Raw genomic sequence first — 20573 nt, 5'->3', positions numbered from 1 at the left:
GGGCAGAGCCACGTTCTACAATCCTGCCTGTGAAAGGCACCATTCTGTCTACAGTACTTGCCGGGTTTGAGTCCACAGGATGAATGATTTGCTTGGTGCTGCAGGTCGAGGTCATGAATGCCTGACTGATGCGGATGGCCTTCTGCAAGTTGACTGTGGTCGGCAGCATATTTTGCAATCTCCTGGCCCTCAGGTCTGCGGTGAGTGTAGAATCTGTGCCTGGCCGTGAGGATGCTCTGTTTTGGTTTTAGTTGGTCGCGAATTAGTTCAGTCAGCTCATCATATGTCTTATCCTTGCCCTTCATGAGTGCCAACAAATCCCTGACAAGGCAGTAGACCTCAGGCCCACAACTGGTCAGCAGTATAGCCTTGCGCTTCTCCGCTGATGCGTCCGTCTCCCCTGCCAGGTCGTTTGCCACGAAATATAGCTCGAGCCTTTCCGTGAAAGCATCCCAATCCTCACCCTCTGCGAAGTCTTTTAATGTGCCAAAGGTAGCCATAATCACATGAAAGTTCCTATTCTCGTCGCCAGTTGTTATGTCTGTAATGTGCCTATGAATGACTCCACGAAGCAACGTGTTGTACTCAAACAGTAGTGATCTTGGTCCTTTATTCGTAACTCCAGAGTGAGGCAGCCACATGGTGGCTCTCCTTTTATACAGTCCCTGCCACCAGGGCAGGAAACCCTGGTCTCCACCAGTTGCACCCTCTAGTGGTGCCAATATATATACACAGTGTAAACCTTATTGATAGTACATCAGGTAAACATGTATCCATATTATGCAACTATACAGTGACTACACAGAATATATCTATAATCTGCACATATAACACCGGCGAAGAGACTCGAGGAGTTTGTGCCTTCTCAAAGGTTTCTCCTCTACTTTGAGTGGTCTTGGGCCAGGGATTCCCAAGTGTCGGTGAGGATGTTACACTGTTTCAGGGAGGATTTGAAGGTGTCCTTGAAGCATTTTCTCTGCCCTCCTGAGGCTTGCCTGTCGTGACGGAGCTCCGAGAAGAGCGCTTGTTTCAGGAACCTTGTATCAGGCATGTGGACGATGTGGCCCGTCCATCGGAGCTGATTGAGCGTGATCAGTGCTTCAGTGCTGGGGATGTTGGCCTGAGTGAATTTGTTGTGCGGTAAAAATTATGTCCGTTGTGCCTCTAAGTGGGCGGAATTTGTATTGCGACTCTGGGAGGAGCTCTTCAGCCACTGGGAGGAGACGATTGAGGAGGATTCTTGTGATAATTTTGCCTGTGGCAGACAGCAGGGAAACTCCTCTGCAATTACTGCAATCGGACTTGTCCCCTTTCTTGAAGATGGTCACGATTACGGCATCTCTGAGATCTCCTGGCCGCTCTCCTCCTGCCAGATAAGAAAGATGAGGTCATGGATTCGCGCCGAGTACTTCTCCACCATGCATACAGTATACACCCAGTAGCATAATCACTCCTCCATTGATCCTTCAGAGAAGAGGCCAGGTTGTCGGTGGAGGAAAGGATGCCCAGTCACCGCTGGGTGGAGGCTCAGAGGGCAGGCTGGCGCATGAGGTAGGCCCGAACCTGTGGTTGGAGCTGGTCGAAGGCTCACCGGGTGCCGTTGTGGATCGGGTGGAGCAGCTGAGTCAGCCACGTCCAGCCACGTCCAGTGGGGAGCGTGAGGTAGGCCTGCGGGGAGCTTGGGGGATGGGCAAGACAAAGCTTCTCCACCAGCACTGCCCCCCCAGTCATCAAGATCCATGGCACGGCCCTGGACAAGGTGGACCATTTCCCATACCTCGGGAGTCTCTTATCAACAAGTGCAGGCATCGACAACAAGATTCAACATTGCCTCCAGTGCGCCAGCACAGCCTTCGGCCGCCTGAGGAAAAGAGTGTTCAAAGATCAGGCCCTCAAATCTGGAACCAAGTTCATGGTCTACAGGGCTGTAGTAATTGTGCCTGCAGCTCACCAACCTTATTTACCATGCTCCGTGCATTTACAAACCCATCTTAGACTGCTTGGCAATTTGCCTCGTCTGATCCCTCCTATGTGTGAACTATTCTTTACTCCAGTGTTATTTGCCACTTCCAGTCCTCTGTTCACTTTTTTTCTCCTCTCTAATGTTTCATCTGGGTGCCTTACCAAATGAGTCAACTGATGCCAGCCCAGGTGATGACAAGGATGGTACGGCCCCCATCAGGTTGGGAATGGAGAATCCACTTCCTATCCAGTACTGCCCGTCCGAAATGTTCCGTGTGTCTAGTCAACGGAGTGAGGACAGAATCAGATTCGGTGGTGATGCCCACCACTGTCAAATAGCCTGCCTGAGCTCACACTTGAAACATAGAAACATAGAAACATAGAAAATAGGTGCAGGAGTAGGCCATTCAGCCCTTCTAGCCTGCACCGCTGTAAATTCCTGGATTCTTTTACCTCAATCTGGTTCAGTAAAATTACTGAGTCGAATACCTCTTGTGCTTTGAACAAAGCAGTCTTTATTACCGGCCAGTAAGACCTATCAGACAGAAGATATACTCTCTGGATAGAGCGTACACACTCCCTACGGATAGGTGAAGTTACATCGTAAAGCGTTAACAGTTAGACAGTTTTGAAATCAGATAACAAAATACAAATGGATTGACAGTCTAACTCAGCCACTCATTAGTCAATCTATATGAGATGTTCTTCTTGAAAGCTCAAGCATTGCCTCTAAATGTTCCAATCTAGTGGTGTGACTATTAGCTGAGACCTTGCAATTCTGCAGATGTATTTCATGTTACAATTATATATTATTGGCAGGATTAGTGACTTGAAACCTTGAGAAAGACTGTTAGCTATGCTGATGTTGCACTATTTGCAATCTGACATTCTCCCAGCTATTCTTCCATGGCTTATACATTTTCATATATCCCGTTTACCTTACTGTCCTTAATTCCATATATTCCGTTCAGATATCCACATCCCTCCTTTTATCATTCTATGATAACATTTAGGATCATTCTAGGAGTATTGCATTGTTGAGTAGTTCTCTAGTTTGTTGGATCATAACCCGGGAACCCTTGACCACAAAGAGGGTCTGCTAACCTTGTCATTACTTTACAGCAGAGGTTAAGGCAACCAACAATCAAACAGCAGGTAATTATTACGATGAGAACAATTGCCCCATGTATTAGATAGGATCTCCAAGATCCACCCAGAAACCAATCAAACCTGCTAAGTTCTTTTGCTGGTGTGGATAACTTTTTCACCTCCCTCCTTATGTGATCGGCAAGGTGGGTTATATTTTCTGAACTATCAGGAATGTAAGTGCAACATTCAGATCCTATCAGGACACACGTTCCCCCTTTCTCAGCTAACAGGTAATCGAGGGCCATTCGGTTTTGTAATGCTACGATCCTTATCGCTACCATTTCAGCTGTGATGCCCTCCAGAGCCTCAGCAGTGCGGTTAGCTACCTGTTCCAATATCGTTTCTTTGAATCCATCTAACAGCCTCAGTTAGGGTCAGTGGAACGGTGCGCAAAGGAATTCCCCCTTTGGAATGTATAGGGATATGTGAACACACCCAGCATCTAGTGAAGTGCCCTTTTTCCGCATAAACGTAAGATATATACAAAAAGGTGTTTACATGGAGCTCTCGCCTTTGTCTTCCTTCCCGTGCGCCAAAACTGTCATATATCAACACTATTATGCAGACAGTGGCATACAGACACAGTCTCATCTTATAAATAGTCCAATTATTTAGCTGATAAAGAGTTCTGTTTTCCCGTTTCCCTTCTTCAGGTCTCCGTCAGTGTATTTGGCTGTCTTACAGGTAAAAGTTCAAACTGATCCTCCTTCAACTGCCTTGTTCAGCTATGGGGAAGAGGAGATCTGGAACAGAAACAGGAATTAGACTAACCAGCAAAATTTGTTTAAATGGTGATGAGCTTGCAGTGGTGCAGGTGAACCCAGGCACTTTTCCCCTCAACCTTGGCTGCAGTGGGGGTAGTGAGTGACACCTAAAAAAGGTCCCTCCCATTGTGGCTCTAATCCCTTCCGAATCCATACTTCCCTGGTGCCACGAGGGACAATTCGGGTAAAACTGGGAGGTCGAGGTGAGCATCTTGAACCTGGTTGTGAACTAGTCGCAGAGCCTGAGTCAGAGAAAGAACATAGGTGGTCATCAGTCGAGCTGAGATCTCATATCTAGGAACAATTTCCCTCATTAACACCTTAACAACAGTCTGAGTCTTATTGTCCAGGTTAGGGTAGGCTTCAATCCATCTGCCAAACACATCTACTATTACTAACACATATTTGTAACACTGAACTTTTTGCAACTCAATGTAGTCCAACTGAAATGTCTCAAAGGGACCTTCGGGTAGGGGCGTTTTACCCCAATCACAGGGGACTCCCTTCCCTGGATTATGTTGCTGGCCAACCAGGCAACGACTACTGATGTTCTGGGTGAGCGCCTGGAGTCTAGGGTGCCACCAAGTAGCCAAAAGTGTGTCACTCGTGGTCCTTGCTCCACAATGAGTAGCAAAATGCAGACATTCTATAACCCATGAGGCCAACTCGTCAGACATGCAAGTCTGTTCCGCGGGCGTGGTCCAGAGTTTAGAAACATTGTCATAAGTACATGCATAATATTTCCACAACAGTTTATCTTTTTCAAGAGCGTCCTCCTGTGCTTATATAACATCTTGGATGGTTGGCATTGGTTTTTCCGAGGCTAACTTATCCTTCGCAGGATTTTTAGTCTGACTCATAATTTTGGGCACTACCATCTGTTGGTCACGAGAGGCCTGTTTGGCCTCTTGGTCAGGACAACGATTCCCTATATCAACCAGAGAATTTCTGGTAGTATGGGCGGTGCATTTGACAATGGCAATGCGTTTGGGGAACATGAGGGCGTGCAACAAATCAGATACTAACTGTTTATGAGATATCTCATTCCCCTGTGAGGTTAGGAATCCCCTATTTTTCCATAATTGTCCGAAATCATGGGCCACCCCAAAGGCATACCTAGAGTCGGTATAGATATTGACTTTGAGATCTTTGGCCAAGATACAGGCTCGGGTGAGGGCGAATAGTTCAGCTTGTTGAGCAGAATAGGCGGTTTCAAAGCGGCAGATTCCAAGACCTGATTCTCCTGGTTTACTATGGCGTATCCTGAGATTCGTGTATCTTCTGGATTAATAGAAGTACTTCCGTCAACATACATAAACAATCATGATTGGGTTCTTCCTCATCTTGGGGTGGCTCAGTAAGAATACAGTCTGGATCTTCCATCAACTAAATCTTCCCTGACTGATGTGGCCTCTTAAATTAAAGATAAGCAATCATGACTGGGTTCTTCCTCATCTTGGGGTGGCTCAGTAAGAAAACAGGCCGGATTAATTGCAGTACAGTGCCGAAAGGTCAGTTTAGGATTGCCTGTGATTTCAGTGGGTTCTGTCGGATAGAGGGCCAGTCCACATTGCCCTTCACTGGGATCTCAATCGGATCAATGGGAGTATAACCCACTTGGGAGGGGTCCTCTGCCCACACATGAGGATCCACATAGTCAGGTATGTCCGAGCCAGTATGATGCTGTAGAGTCGTTAAGACCTTCTCGGGGTCCCCATGAAATTGGACTGTTCGGCCATGTTTTACGATTTGCACATCCCGGCTGGTAGGGTCAGCCTCATCTATGGCCTTGCGCACCATAACTCCAAAATCTTTAGCATGGTGAGGGGCTAATACTTCACGAGCAATATACGGTGCCATTGTTAGGGGCTGTTTCCACAGATTCTTATCCACTTCCACAAAATCTGCCTCTCTTTCCAGTCCAGTCACTCTAGCCCTTAATAGAATTCCCTTCACTTCCCCTTCGTGATCCTGATAAAAGTTCTGCAGGTCCTGATTCTTTCCACTGGGATCGTATGCTAGGGTCACGTGATAGGGTACCTGCGGCAGGTCCAGAGACCACCACTGAGGGGTTCTAGTGGTATAATACTGCCGCTTAAGGGTTTCCTGTTTTACAATAATCCCATCATCTCCACACTCCAAATGCAACTGGAATTTGCAAAGGAGGTCTCTAGCCATCAAGTTACAGTCCAGATTGGTTGTGATAACAACTCGATGTTCCACCGATTCTTCCTGGTAACCCATTTTAGCCGGTTCTGACACTGGGAATGTCGAGATTTGCCCCAAGAATCCTGAAAGTTCCTGTGTTTCAGTAGAGGCAGGGAGTTTAAGCTTTGATTGTACAGAAGACATGAAGGCTCCCGTATCTATCAAAAAGGGTTGCCACTCATTCAGAATGGGTTCGTCGTCCGGGGAGGATCCCTGCACAATCAAGCTGCGTAGTCAATCGGGGGACAATTGACCAAAGGGGTTGTTTCTGGGAGAAGTTAGTGTAAGATCCTCCTCTCCCCCCTTGCCCCCCTCCTCTTCCTCCTCTTCCTTTTCCATGCTGACGGTAGGGGCAATTTTTATTCCAATGTCCTTCCTGCCCACAATTAAAATAATCAATTCCTCTTACCCAGTCCCGGCCTCTTCCCATACCATGCCGGGGACAATAGGGAGGTTTATTAGCAGGGCTCGGGCCGTTTGGTTGTTTAGTATAACCGTATCCTTGCTTATCCATCCAATCCTGTATGCAACACTACGGTTCTATTGATCCTTCCTCCCGAGATGGCTCTTCCTTTCTAGTCACGTATTCAGCCTTGACCCGGGTTGGGGGCGCACCTCCCCCCTCCCCTTTCTTTTCCTGCCAATAATATCTAACTGTCCTCATATCTGTCTGGATAGCATGAGCAATCAAATAGTTGTTTGAAGATCACAGACATCTATAGAGAGGTGGTCTACAGCTTGTTGTGCATCAGAGTTTGGCATTGGTCTGACAGGGAATTGGTGTCGGGACTTTGGGATCTTGGAAATCATTTCTAGGCCGGAGAATGCTTCAGAGTTGTCTGACTGCTTGACAGTTCTGCGTATCGATCGGCGGGGGTGTTTGCTATGTCTTTCACAACTTGGACTGGTAGATTGACTAGAAGATTTACGGGACTGTTTGTGATGTTGAGATATAGTTCTGCCCTTTCGAGTGTGAGATCTGGTCCTTTCGGCTATATTGCTTGTAAACTGGGGATCCGAATCGCTATCAGAGGATGAGGAGTCAGTTCGGGTTTGTTGCTTTGGTGGTATGGGGTTATTTTTAACTCCTCTCGCCGGAGTGTAAGGTGGAGGGTGTTGGGAAGAGGACTGAAGCAAGAGGCCAGGGGGTGCGGGAGGCGCCGTTGGGCGCTGAGTCAGTGGCCACTCATCAATTTCATCATCAGCCTCGGTTAACACAATGCCAGCCATTTTAACTCGTAGTTGATCAATACCTTTCTCAGAGGTCCCAGAGGATCTTTTAGCAAGTTTCTCGTGCGCACATTCTTTCTTTAAGACATCTACAGTTTTAACATGTGTTCCCTCTGTCAATGCAAGTCCTAATTTAATAGCATTTGTTTGCCAACTCGGTAGAAGTGATCCATCTTTTAATTTCTGACAATAATGTCACCAGGTTGCAATTAAATTTTTATCCCCTTTTCCTCGTCCCCTTCTCCAAATTAATCCCTGTGCTTTTTTTGCTACCTCTACGCTTCTAGTGTCACCTAGAGGCCACTGGTCATCCCCTAATAATTTATTCAGGGCTCCTGATAATTTTCTAAAGTCTTCAGCTCTTTCAGGGAATTCCTCACATAACTTTTGTAGCGGACTATCCGCATCTGTGGTTTTATCTAACTGATTACCCATTTTCACGCAACTCCTCGTATTACTGTGTCGCTACGCGTTCGTGTCGTCGTGCAATTTAAACAAACTTAAAAATAGACACAGACTTTACAGAAACTAACACTGACTTTAACTAACTCCAAATAATCAAACTTTACTAATGCTAACACTTACCCGTGTCGCCGCGCGGTTCGCGTCGCCGCGCGATACTTATAACTCCCACGTCGCCCCGCAGTTCACGTCGCCGCGCAATCCGCATTGCCTCGCAGTTCACGTCGCCACGCAATCCGCGTCGACCCGTGGCTCGCGTCGCCGCGCGAGTTAAGATACTTAAAACTTTAAAAGATAAACAAGGACTTCTAACACTTACCCGCGTCGCCGCATGGTTCGCGTCACCGCGCGATTTCAATACAAAATAGACAAAGACTTCTAACACTTACCTGCGTCGCCGCACGGTTCGCGTCGCCGCGCGATTTAGGATACTTAAAACTTTACTTAAAACTCTAAACACTTAAGACTTACAAAGACTTACTGACATTAGAACTGACTTTCGTGATTTGCGTTGCTGCGCCTCTGCGTCACTACGCGTCGGCGTCACTGCGCGTTTACTCACTGCGCATTTACGTACTGCGCGTCTACGTCACTGCGCGTTCGCTTCCCTGCGCGTTTGCTTCGGCCCTTCTCCTCTCGGCCGCACGCTCACGCCGCTGCGCGTCTCGCGTTGTTTGTGCGTCTGCGCCGCTGCGCGTTCGCGTCGGCCCTACCTTCCGAGTTGCTGCGGGGTTTTTTTTTTTAATTCAATCAGAGCCTAGACGGGCCAAGTGATATTCAAGGTCCCTTCGTCGTACCTGAGTTGAACACCTATCCTCTATTTAAATCCCCATTTTATTCCCTGTGAGCCTAAGTTTCTAAATTTGATTTCTTATGAGCCTCAATTAATTTCTTTCAGTCTCCAAATTTCCCTATCCTTTCGCGTTACTGCGCAGTTTAAATCCAATCAGTCAATGAAAGCCCTAATTTAATGGAGTTTTTCTGCCAACTGGACAGGAGTGATTTTATTTTTTTTTACTGCAGTGGAATTTTTCTCATAATTTAAAATCTCAGAACATTTTTTTTTTAGCACCTATTTAGTACGTTACTTTTTTTTTATAACTAGAGAGAAGTCTGGCACGTAGGCTGTGGACTGCTTTTCGTTATCTCAATTGTTCCGGCCTCAAGGTCGTGTTATTTAACCACCGGGACCATGTAATTTTTTTCTTTTTTTAACAACAAACCTATCCTTTGTGCATTTCCTGGCTCCGTAACTTATCATCCGAATATACGTAATTTAGTAACGTTCACACTCTTAAACTTCCCACATACAGGACAACACTACGAAGGGGTAAAACAAACTTTCATTCTGTTTGAGATAAAACAAACCACAACTCCCCGGCTTTTTTTCTACAGTAAAAATCACAGAAGCATTTCTCATTTAAACAGACATTCACAAGAGTCTCTTTTCTTTCCTATTAATTTTTGGATCCATGATTGATCATCTATCCCTATCTAGCTCTAACTATAACCTATCTTTCCAAGTCGCCGCTTGGTTTGCGTCATCGCGCAATTTCCCTATCTCTATCCCTATTCTAAGTTTGAAAGGTATTCACCAGATTGTCCTGGATCTCGTTCAGACACTACCTGAGAACCAGCGAGTGGCTAAACTTTCCTCAGACTTTTGAAACCGGGGGAAACTGGAGCAGTATTGAAATCATACTCACTCCAGTGGCCACTTTCCCCTCGTCTCGTCCAAGGCTAGTCTGGCTCTTAATTCGCAAGTTTTCGGCAGTCGTCCGTTGAGATCCCACTTCTGACACCAAATGTAAATTCCTGGATTCTTTTACTTCAATCTAGTTCAGTAAAATTACTGAGTCGAATACCTCTTGTGCTTTGAACAAAGCAGTCTTTATTACCGGCCAGTAAGACCTATCAGACAGAAGATATACTCTCTGGATAGAGCGTACACACTCCCTACGGATAGGTGAAGTTACATCGTAAAGCGTTAACAGTTAGACAGTTTTGAAATCAGATAACAAAATACAAATGGATTGACAGTCTAACTCAGCCACTCATTAGTCAATCTATATGAGATGTTTTTCTTGAAAGCTCAAGCATTGCCTCTAAATGTTCCAATCTAATGGTGTGACTATTAGCTGAGACCTTGCAATTCTGCAGATGTATTTCATGTTACAATTATATATTATTGGCAGGATTAGTGACTTGAAACCTTGAGAAAGACTGTTAGCTATGCTGATGTTGCACTATTTGCAATCTGACATTCTCCCAGCTATTCTTCCATGGCTTATACATTTTCATATATCCCGTTTACCTTACTGTCCTTAATTCCATATATTCCGTTCAGATATCCACACCGCCATTCAATGAGTTCATGGCTGAACATGCAACTTCAGTACCCACTTCCTGCTTTCTTGCCATACCCCTTGATCCCCCTAGTAGTAAGGACTTCATCTAACTCCCTTTTGAATATATTTAGTGAATTGGCCTCAACAACTTTCTGTGGTAGAGAATTCCACAGGTTCACCACTCTCTGGGTGAAGAAGTTTCTCCTCATCTCGGTCCTAAATGGCTTACCCCTTATCCTTAGACTGTGACCCCTGGTTCTGGACTTCCCCAACATTGGGAACATTCTTCCTGCATCTAACCTGTCTAAACCCGTCAGAATTTTAAACGTTTCTATGAGGTCCCCTCTCATTCTTCTGAACTCCAGTGAATACAAGCCCAGTTGATCCAGTCTTTCTTGATAGGTCAGTCCCGCCATCCCGGGAATCAGTCTGGTGAATCTTCGCTGCACTCTCTCAATAGCAAGAATGTCCTTCCTCAAGTTAGGAGACCAAAACTGTACACAATACTCCAGGTGTGGCCTCACCAATGCCCTGTACAACTGTAGCAACACCTCCCTGCCCCTGTACTCAAATCCCCTCATATGAAGGCCAACATGCCATTTGCTTTCTTAACCGCCTGCTGTACCTGCATGCCAACCTTCAATGACTGATGTACCATGACACCCAGGTCTCGTTGCACCTCCCCTTTTCCTAATCTATCACCATTCAGATAATAGTCTGTCTCTCTGTTTTTACCACCAAAGTGGATAACCTCACATTTATCCACATTATACTTCATCTGCCATGCATTTGCCCACTCACCTAACCTATCCAAGTCACTCTGCAGCCTCATAGCATCCTCCTCGCAGCTCACACTGCCACCCAACTTAGTGTCATCCGCAAATTTGGAGATACTACATTTAATCCCCTCATCTAAATCATTAATGTACAATGTAAACAGCTGGGGCCCCAGCCCAGAACCTTGTGGTACCCCACTAGTCACTGCCTGCCATTCTGAAAAGTACCCATTTACTCCTACTCTTTGCTTCCTGTTTGACAACCAGTTCTCAATCCACGTCAGCACACTACCCCCAATCCCATGTGCTTTAACTTTGCACATTAATCTCTTGTGTGGGACCTTGTCGAAAGCCTTCTGAAAGTCCAAATATACCACATCAACTGGTTCTCCCTTGTCCACTTTACTGGAAACATCCTCAAAAAATTCCAGAAGATTTGTCAAGCATGATTTCCCTTTCACAAATCCATGCTGACTTGGACCTATCATATCACCTTTTTCCAAATGCGCTGCTATGACATCCTTAATAATTGATTCCATCATTTTACCCACTACTGAGGTCAGGCTGACCGGTCTATAATTCCCTGTTTTCTCTCTCCCTCCTTTTTTAAAAAGTGGGGTTACATTGGCTACCCTCCACTCGATAGGAACTGATCCAGAGTCAATGGAATGTTGGAAAATGACTGTCAATGCATCCGCTATTTCCAAGGCCACCTCCTTAAGTACTCTGGGATGCAGTCCATCAGGCCCTGGGGATTTATCAGCCTTCAATCCCATCAATTTCCCCAACACAATTTCCCGACTAATAAGGATTTCCCTCAGTTCCTCCTTCTTACTAGACCCTCTGACCCCTTTTATATCCGGAAGGTTGTTTGTGTCCTCCTTAGTGAATACCGAACCAAAGTACTTGTTCAATTGGTCTGCCATTTCTTTGTTCCCCGTTATGACTTCCCCTGATTCTGACTGCAGGGGACCTACGTTTGTCTTTACTAACCTTTTTCTCTTTACATATCTATAGAAACTTTTGCAATCCGCCTTAATGTTCCCTGCAAGCTTCTTCTCGTACTCCATTTTCCCTGCCCTAATCAAACCCTTTGTCCTCCTCTGCTGAGTTCTAAATTTCTCCCAGTCCCCGGGTTCGCTGCTATTTCTGGCCAATTTGTATGCCACTTCCTTGGCTTTAATACTATCCTTGATTTCCCTTGATAGCCACGGTTGAGCCACCTTCCCTTTTTTATTTTTACGCCAGACAGGAATGTACAATTGTTGTAGTTCATCCATGCAGTCTCCAAATGTCTGCCATTGCCCATCCACAGTCAACCCCTTAAGTATCATTCGCCAATCTATCCTAGCCAATTCACGCCTCATACCTTCAAAGTTACCCTTCTTTAAGTTCTGGACCATGGTCTCTGAATTAACTGTTTCATTCTCCATCCTAATGCAGAATTCCACCATATTATGGTCACTCTTCCCCAAGGGCCCTCGCACAATGAGATTGCTAATTAATCCTCTCTCATTACACAATACCCAGCCTAAGATGGCCTCCCCCCTAGTTGGTTCCTCGACATATTGGTCTAGAAAACCATCCCTTATGCACTCCAGGAAATCCTCCTCCACCGTATTGCTTCCAGTTTGGCTAGCCCAATCTATGTGCATATTAAAGTCACCCATTATAACTGCTGCACCTTTATTGCATGCACCCCTAATTTCCTGTTTGATGACCTCCCCAACATCACTACTACTGTTTGGAGGTCTGTACACAACTCCCACTAACGTTTTTTGCCCTTTGGTGTTCTGCAGCTCTACCCATATAGATTCCACATCATCCAAGCTAATGTCTTTCCTAACTATTGCATTAATCTCCTCTTTAACCAGCAATGCTACCCCACCTCCTTTTCCTTTTATTCTATCCTTCCTGAATGTTGAATACCCCTGGATGTTGAGTTCCCAGCCCTGATCATCCTGGAGCCACGTCTCCGTAATCCCAATCACATCATATTTGTTAACATCTATTTGCACAGTTAATTCATCCACCTTATTGTGGATACTCCTTGCATTAAGACACAAAGCCTTCAGGCTTGTTTTTTTAACACCCTTTGTCCTTTTAGAATTTTGCTGTGCAGTGGCCCTTTTTGTTCTTTGCCTTGGGTTTCTCTGCCCTCCACTTTTCCTCATCTCCTTTCTGTCTCTTGCTTTTGCCTCCTTTTTGTTTCCCTCTGTCTCCCTGCATTGGTTCCCATCCCCCTGCCATATTAGTTTAACTCCTCCCCAACAGCACTAGCAAACACTCCCCCTAGGACATTGGTTCCGGTCCTGCCGAGGTGCAGAGTGGTGACGTACTGAGGAGCAGTTGGGATTAGGTGCAACTGTACCCCAGCAAGGATTACAAACAGAAGAAATAGGTGCAGGAGAAAGGCCATACCACCCCTTGAGTCTGCTTCGCCATTCAATGAGATCATGGTTGACATTCGACCTCAACTCCACTTTCCCACCCGATCCCCATATCCCTTGATTCCCTTAGAGTCCAAAAATCTATCTATCTCACCTTGAATATACTCAATGACTCAGTATCTGCAGCCCTCTGGGGTAGAGAATGCTAAAGATTCACAACCCTCTGAGTGAGGAAATTTCTCCTCATCTCACTCCTGAATGACCGACCACTTATTCTGAGACTGTGACCCCCTAGTTCTCGATGCTCCAGCCAGGGAAACAAACTCTTAGCATCTACCCTGTCAAGCCCTCTCAGAATGTTGTATGTTTCATTGACATTACCTCTCATTCTTCTAAACTCCAGAGAGTATCAACTCAATTTTTCCTCATAGGACAAGCCTCTCAACCCAGGAATCAATCTAGTGAACTAATGTCCATAGGAGCTGGGGATCTTTAGGTTATGTTGTGATGCCATTTTTAAAAAAAATGTTGAGTCTTCATTTCCGCCAACCAGAACATTCCCTTTATCCCTACTCTCTGTCTCCGACCTCCAACCGATCACAAAGTTACCTCCAAGTCCATGTGCTCTCATTTTTGCTAAATATGCTGGAGCAGCCCAAAACCCATTCAAATGTCTATTGTTCGTGTGTGAGCCCAGTGAGTGTCGGCAGGGCTATTGAACTGTAACACGCATCACACTTTGATCACATTCCTTTCTTCACTGCTGCATTTTCCAACAGGGGACAATGGAGCGCGACCAAGAGCAAGAAGCTCGGCCATTTTTTCCTCTCCCTATCCCAGGGGTACTGAGGCAAATTCTTAGGCCTTCCCAGTTAAATCATCACAGATCACAGCAGCATCACACCGCCCCTGCATTTACCCAACAGGCCTCAGGGCCTACTCTTGTACCTGGCAAAATCCGGCCAGAACCCTGTAACAAGAGACTAATTGATCTGACAGTGTAAAGCTGCACCAGAAGTTGTTCATAAACCCACAGAAAGAGGGATACAGGGACAGATAGTGCCAGTGCTTTACCAACATGGCCGCCCCGTATCTTCAGCTTCAGCACTGCGCACGCTCCATTACCAACATGGCCGCCGGACCCGAACCCTCAGCCTGAGGGCAGCGGGGCGCAGGCGCGGCAGGACTGCATCTCCCGTCGTGCACAGCGCCAGGACCACCCCATCTGACTCATCACCTTGGTTACAGCAGGTAGCTGGAGCAAAGAGAGAGAGTGAGAGCGTGCGTGCAGGGGACAGACGGACGGACAGACAGATAGACAGAGAGAGAGAGAGTGAGCGTGCAGGGGGGAGAGAGAGAGAGAGAGAGAGAGAGCGTGCAGGGGAGAGAGAGAGAGAGAGTGAGCGTGCAGGGGACAGACAGAGAGAGAGAGTGAGCGTGCAGGGGACAGACAGAGAGAGAGAGAGTGAGCGTGCAGGGGACAGATAGAGAGAGAGAGAGTGAGCGTGCAGGGGACAGATAGAGAGAGAGAGAGTGAGCGTGCAGGAGAGAGAGAGAGAGAGAGTGAGCGTGCAGGGGAGAGAGAGAGAGAGTGAGCGTGCAGGGGAGAGAGAGAGAGAGAGAGAGTGAGCGTGCAGGGGACAGACAGAGAGAGAGAGAATGAGCGTGCAGGGGAGAGAGAGAGTGAGCGTGCAGGGGAGAGAGAGAGAGAGAGTGAGAGTGAGCGTGCAGGGGAGAGAGAGTGAGCGTGCAGGGGAGAGAGAGTGAGCGTGCAGGGGAGAGAGAGTGAGCGTGCAGGGGAGAGAGTGAGCGTGCAGGGGAGAGAGTGAGAGAGAGAGCGTGCAGGGGAGAGAGAGGGAGGGAGAGAGAGAGAGAGAGTGCAAGAGAGAGAGAGAGAGTGAGCGAGCGTGCAGGGGAGAGAGAGAGAGAGTGAGCGTGCAGGGGGGAGAGAGAGAGAGAGAGAGAGAGAGTGAGCGTGCAGGGGGAGAGAGAGAGAGAGAGAGAGAGAGAGTGAGCGTGCGTGCGTGCAGGGGGAGAGAGAGAGAGAGAGAGAGTGAGCGTGCAGGGAGAGAGAGAGAGAGAGAGAGAGAGAGAGAGAGTGCGGGGGGGGAGAGTGAGAGAGTGAGCGTGCAGGGGAGAGAGAGAGAGGGAGCGTGCAGGGGAGAGAGAGAGGGAGCGTGAGTGTGTGTGCAGGAGAGAGAGACAGAGAGGGAGCATGAGTGTGAGTGCAGGAGAGAGAGAGGGAGTGTGAGTGCAGGAGAAAGAGAGGGAGTGTGAGTGCAGGAGAGGGAGAGAGGGAGCGTGAGTGAGAGTGCAGGAGAGAGAGAGAGAGAGAGAGGGAGTGTGAGTGCAGGAGAGAGAGGGAGTGTGAGTGCAGGAGAGAGAGGGAGTGTGAGTGCAGGAGAGAGAGGGAGTGTGAGTGCAGGAGAGAGGGAGTGTGAGTGCAGGAGAGAGAGGGAGTGTGAGTGCAGGAGAGAGAGGGAGTGTGAGTGCAGGAGAGAGGGAGTGTGAGTGCAGGAGAGAGAGAGAGAGAGAGAGGGAATGTGAGTGCAGGAGAGAGAGAGAGGGAGTGTGAGTGCAGGAGAGAGAGGGAGTGTGAGTGCAGGAGAGAGAGAGAGAGAGGGAGTGTGAGTGCAGGAGAGAGAGAGGGAGTGTGAGTGCAGGAGAGAGAGGGAGAGGGAGTGTGAGTGCAGGAGAGAGGGAGTGTGAGTGCAGGAGAGAGGGAGTGAGTGCAGGAGAGAGGGAGTGCGAGTGCAGGGGAGAGAGAGGGAGTGTGAGTGCAGGAGAGAGAGGGAGTGTGAGTGCAGGAGAGAGAGAGAGAGGGAGTGTGAGTGCAGGAGAGAGAGAGAGAGAGGGAGTGTGAGTGCAGGAGAGAGAGAGGGAGTGTGAGTGCAGGAGAGGGAGAGGGAGTGTGAGTGCAGGGGAGAGGGAGTGTGAGTGCAGGAGAGAGGGAGTGTGAGTGCAGGAGAGAGGGAGTGCGAGTGCAGGGGAGAGAGAGAGAGAGAGAGAGAGAGTGAGTGAGTGCAGGGGGGAGAGAGAGTGTGCAGGGGGGAGAGAGAGTGTGCAGGGGGGGAGAGAGAGTGAGAGCAGGGGGGAGAGAGAGAGAGAGAGAGTGCAGGGGGGAGAGAGTGAGAGAGTGCAGGGGGGAGAGAGTGAGAGAGTGCAGGGGGGAGAGAGTGAGAGAGTGCAGGGGGGAGAGAGTGAGAGAGTGCAGGGGGGAGAGAGTGAGAGAGTGCAGGGGGGAGAGAGTGAGAGAGTGCAGGGGGGAGAGAGTGAGAGAGTGCAGGGGGGAGAGAGTGAGAGAGTGCAGGGGGGAGAGAGTGAGAGAGTGCAGGGGGGAGAGAGTGCAGCGGGGAGAGAGTGAGAGAGTGCAGGGGGGAGAGAGTGAGAGAGTGCAGGGGGGAGAGAGTGAGAGAGTGCAGGGGGGAGAGAGTGAGAGAGTGCAGGGGGGAGAGAGTGAGAGAGTGCAGGGGGGAGAGAGAGAGAGAGAGAGTGCAGGGGGGAGAGTGAGTGAGAGAGTGCAGTGGGGAGAGAGAGTGAGAGAGTGCAGGGGGGAGAGAGTGAGAGAGTGCAGGGGGGAGAGAGTGAGAGAGTGCAGGGGGGAGAGAGTGAGAGAGTGCAGGGGGGAGAGAGTGAGAGAGTGCAGGGGGGAGAGAGTGAGAGAGTGCAGGGGGGAGAGTGAGAGAGTGCAGGGGGGAGAGTGAGAGAGTGCAGGGGGGAGAGAGTGAGAGAGTGCAGGGGGGAGAGAGTGAGAGAGTGCAGGGGGGAGAGAGTGAGAGAGAGTGCAGGGGGGAGAGAGTGAGAGAGAGTGCAGGGGGAGAGTGGGAGAGAGTGCAGGGGGAGAGTGGGAGAGAGTGCAGGGGGAGAGTGGGAGAGAGTGCAGGGGGGAGAGTGGGAGAGAGTGCAGGGGGGAGAGTGGGAGAGAGTGCAGGGGGGAGAGTGAGAGAGAGTGCAGGGGGGAGAGTGAGAGAGAGAGAGTGGGAGAGTGGGAGAGTGGGAGAGAATGCAGGGGGGAGAGAGAGAGAGAGTGCAGGGGGGAAGAGAGAGAGTGCAGGGGGGAGAGAGAGAGAGAGAGAGAGAGAGTGCAGGGGGGAGAGAGTGAGAGAGTGCAGGGGGGAGAGAGTGAGAGAGTGCAGGGGGGAGAGAGAGAGAGAGAGTGCAGGGGGGAGAGTGAGTGAGAGAGTGCAGTGGGAAGAGAGTGAGAGAGTGCAGGGGGGAGAGAGTGAGAGAGTGCAGGGGGGAGAGAGTGAGAGAGTGCAGGGGGGAGAGAGTGAGAGAGTGCAGGGGGGAGAGAGTGAGAGAGTGCAGGGGGGAGAGAGTGAGAGAGTGCAGGGGGGAGAGAGTGAGAGAGTGCAGGGGGGAGAGAGTGAGAGAGTGCAGGGGTGAGAGAGTGCAGGGGGGAGAGAGTGAGAGAGTGCAGGGGGGAGAGAGTGAGAGAGTGCAGGGGGGAGAGAGTGAGAGAGTGCAGGGGGGAGAGAGTGCAGGGGGGAGAGAGTGAGAGAGTGCAGGGGGGAGAGAGTGAGAGAGTGCAGGGGGGAGAGAGTGAGAGAGTGCAGGGGGGAGAGAGTGAGAGAGTGCAGGGGGGAGAGTGAGAGAGTGCAGGGGGGAGAGTGAGAGAGAGTGCAGGGGGGAGAGTGAGAGAGAGTGCAGGGGGGAGAGTGAGAGAGAGTGCAGGGGGGAGAGTGAGAGAGAGTGCAGGGGGGAGAGTGGGAGAGTGGGAGAGTGGGAGAGAGAGAATGCAGGGGGGAGAGAGAGAGAGTGCAGGGGGGAGAGAGAGAGAGAGAGAGAGAGAGAGAGTGCAGGGGGGAGAGAGAGAGAGAGAGTGTGCAGGGGGGAGAGAGAGAGCGAAGGGGGGAGGGAGGGGAAAAGAGAGGGAGGGCGAGAGGGAGGGAGGGAAAGGAAGGAAGGGAGAGTCGAGAGCGAGAGAGCGTCGAGTGCGAGGACGAGGGAGAGGGAGAGGGGGAGAGAGAGAGAGAGAGAGAGAGAGAAAGAGATTGGGTATATATAGATTGGGTAACCAAATTGGTAGCAATGCGGTGGAGGAGGATTTCCTGGAGTGTATTAGGGATGGCATTCTAGACCAATATGTCGAGGAACCAACTAAAGAGCTGGCCATCCTAGACTGGGTGATGTGTAATGAGAGAGGACTAATTAGCAATCTTGTTGTGCAAGGCCCCCTGGGGAAGAGTGACCATAATATGGTAGAATTCTTTATTAAGATGGAGAGTGACAGTGTTAATTCAGAGACTAGGGTCCTGAACTTAAGGAAAGGTAACTTTGATGGTATGAGACGTGAATTGGCTAGGATAGATTGGCAAATAATACTTAAAAGGTTGACACTGGATAGGCAATGGCAGAGATTTATAGATTACATGGATGAACTTCAATAATTGTACATCCCTGTCTGGAGTAAAAATAAAACGGGGAAGGTGGCTCAACCGTGGCTAACAAGGGAAATTATGGATAGTGTTAAATCCAAGGAAGAGGCATATAAATTGGCCAGAAAAAGCAGCAAACCTGAGGACTGGGAGAAATTTAGAATTCAGCAGAGGAGGACAAAGGGTTTAATTAGGAGGGGGAAAATAAAAGTATGAGAGGAAGCTTGCTGGGAACAAAAAAACTGACTGCAAAAGCTTCTAAAGGTATGTGAAGAGAAAAAGATTAGTGAAGACCAACGTAGGTCCTTTGCAGATAGAATCAAGTGAATTTATAATGGGGAACAAAGAAAATGGCAGACCAATTGAACAAATACTTTGGATCTGTCTTCACGCAGGAAGACACAAATAACCTTCTGGAAATACTAGGTTCGAGGGTCTAGTGAAAAGGGGGAACTGAAGGAAATCCTTATTAGTCAGGAAATTGTGTTAGGGAAATTGATGGGATTGAAGGCCGATAAATCTCCAGGGCCTGATAGTCTGCATCCCAGAGTACTTAAGGAAGTGGCCCGAGAAATAGTGGATGTATAGGTGATCATTTTCCAACATTCTATTGACTCTGGATCAGATCCTATTGATTGGAGGGTAGCTAATGTAACACCACTTTTTAAAAAAGGAGGGAGAGAGAAAGCGGGTAATTATAGACCGGTTAGCCTGATATCGGTGGTGGGGAAAATGTTGGAATCAATTATTAAAGATGAAATAGCAGCACATTTGGAAAGCAGTGACAGGATCGGTCCAAGTCAGCATGGATTTATGAAAGGGAAATCATGCTTGACAAATCTTCTAGAATTTTTTGAGGATGCAACTCGTAGAGTGGACAAGGGAGAACCAGTGGATGTGGTGTATTTGGACTTTGAAAAGGCTTTTGACAAGGTCCCACACAAGAGATTGGTGTGCAAAATTAAAGCACATGGTATTGGGGTAATGTATTGACGCGGATAGAGAACTGGTTGGCAGACAGGAAGCAGAGAGTAGGACTAAATGGGTCCTTTTCAGAATGGCAGACAGTGACCAGTGGGGTGCCGCAAGGTTCAGTGCTTGGACCCCAACTATTTACAATATACATCAATGATTTAGATGAAGGAATTGAATGTAATATTTCCAAGTTTGCAGATGACACTAAGCTGGGTGGTGGTGAGAGCTGTGAGGAGGATGCTAAGAGGCTGCAGGGTGACTTGGACAGGTTAGGTGAGTGGGCAAACGCAGATGCAGTATAATGTGGATAAATGTGAGGTTATCCACTTTCGTGGCAAAAATAGGAAGACAGAATATTATCTGAATGGTGACAGATTGGGAAAGGGGAGGTGCAGCGAGATCTGGGTGTCATGGTACATCAGTCATTGAAGTTTGGCATGCAGGTACAGCAGGCGGTGAAGAAGGCAAATGGCATGTTGCCCTTCATAGCTAGAGGATTTGAGTATAGGAGCAGGGACGTCTTACTGCAGTTGTATAGGGCCTTAGTGAGGCCACACCTGGAATATTGTGTTCAGTTTTGGCCCCCTAATCAGAGGAAGGACGTTCTTGCTATTGAGGGAGTACAGCGAAGGTTCACCAGATTGATTCCTGGGATGGCAGGACTGACGTGAGGAGAGACTGGATCAACTGGGCTTGTATCCACTGGAGTTTAGAAGAATGAGAGGGGATCTCATCGAAACATATAAAATTCTGATGGGATTGGACAGGTTAGAGGCAGGAAGAATGTTCCCATTGCTGGGGAGTTCCAGAACCAGGGGACATAGTCTAAGGATAAGGGGTAAGCCATTTAGGACTGAGATGAGGAGAAACTTCTTCACCCAGAGTGGTTAACCTGTGGAATTCTCTACCGCAGTTCGTTAGAAATATTCAA

General features: G+C 48.4%; 1 protein-coding gene across 1 annotated transcript in view; it reads left to right on the top strand.

Moving 5' to 3' along the window:
- Positions 1-14498: 14498 nt before the first annotated feature.
- The window catches only part of fbxl9 (F-box and leucine rich repeat protein), a 50488-nt gene continuing 44413 nt past the window's right edge, over positions 14499-20573 (top strand). Inside the window, exon 1 of the mRNA XM_070897772.1 lies at positions 14499-14540. The gene's annotated coding sequence lies outside the window, so the exon portion shown is untranslated. The remainder of the gene's footprint in view (positions 14541-20573) is intronic.

This window comes from Pristiophorus japonicus, chromosome 13, assembly GCF_044704955.1.
Source record: "Pristiophorus japonicus isolate sPriJap1 chromosome 13, sPriJap1.hap1, whole genome shotgun sequence".
In the NCBI taxonomy this organism is placed as follows: Eukaryota; Metazoa; Chordata; class Chondrichthyes; family Pristiophoridae; genus Pristiophorus; species Pristiophorus japonicus.
Note: the sequence above shows the minus strand (reverse complement) of the source record. Positions and strands in the feature narration are given on the sequence as shown.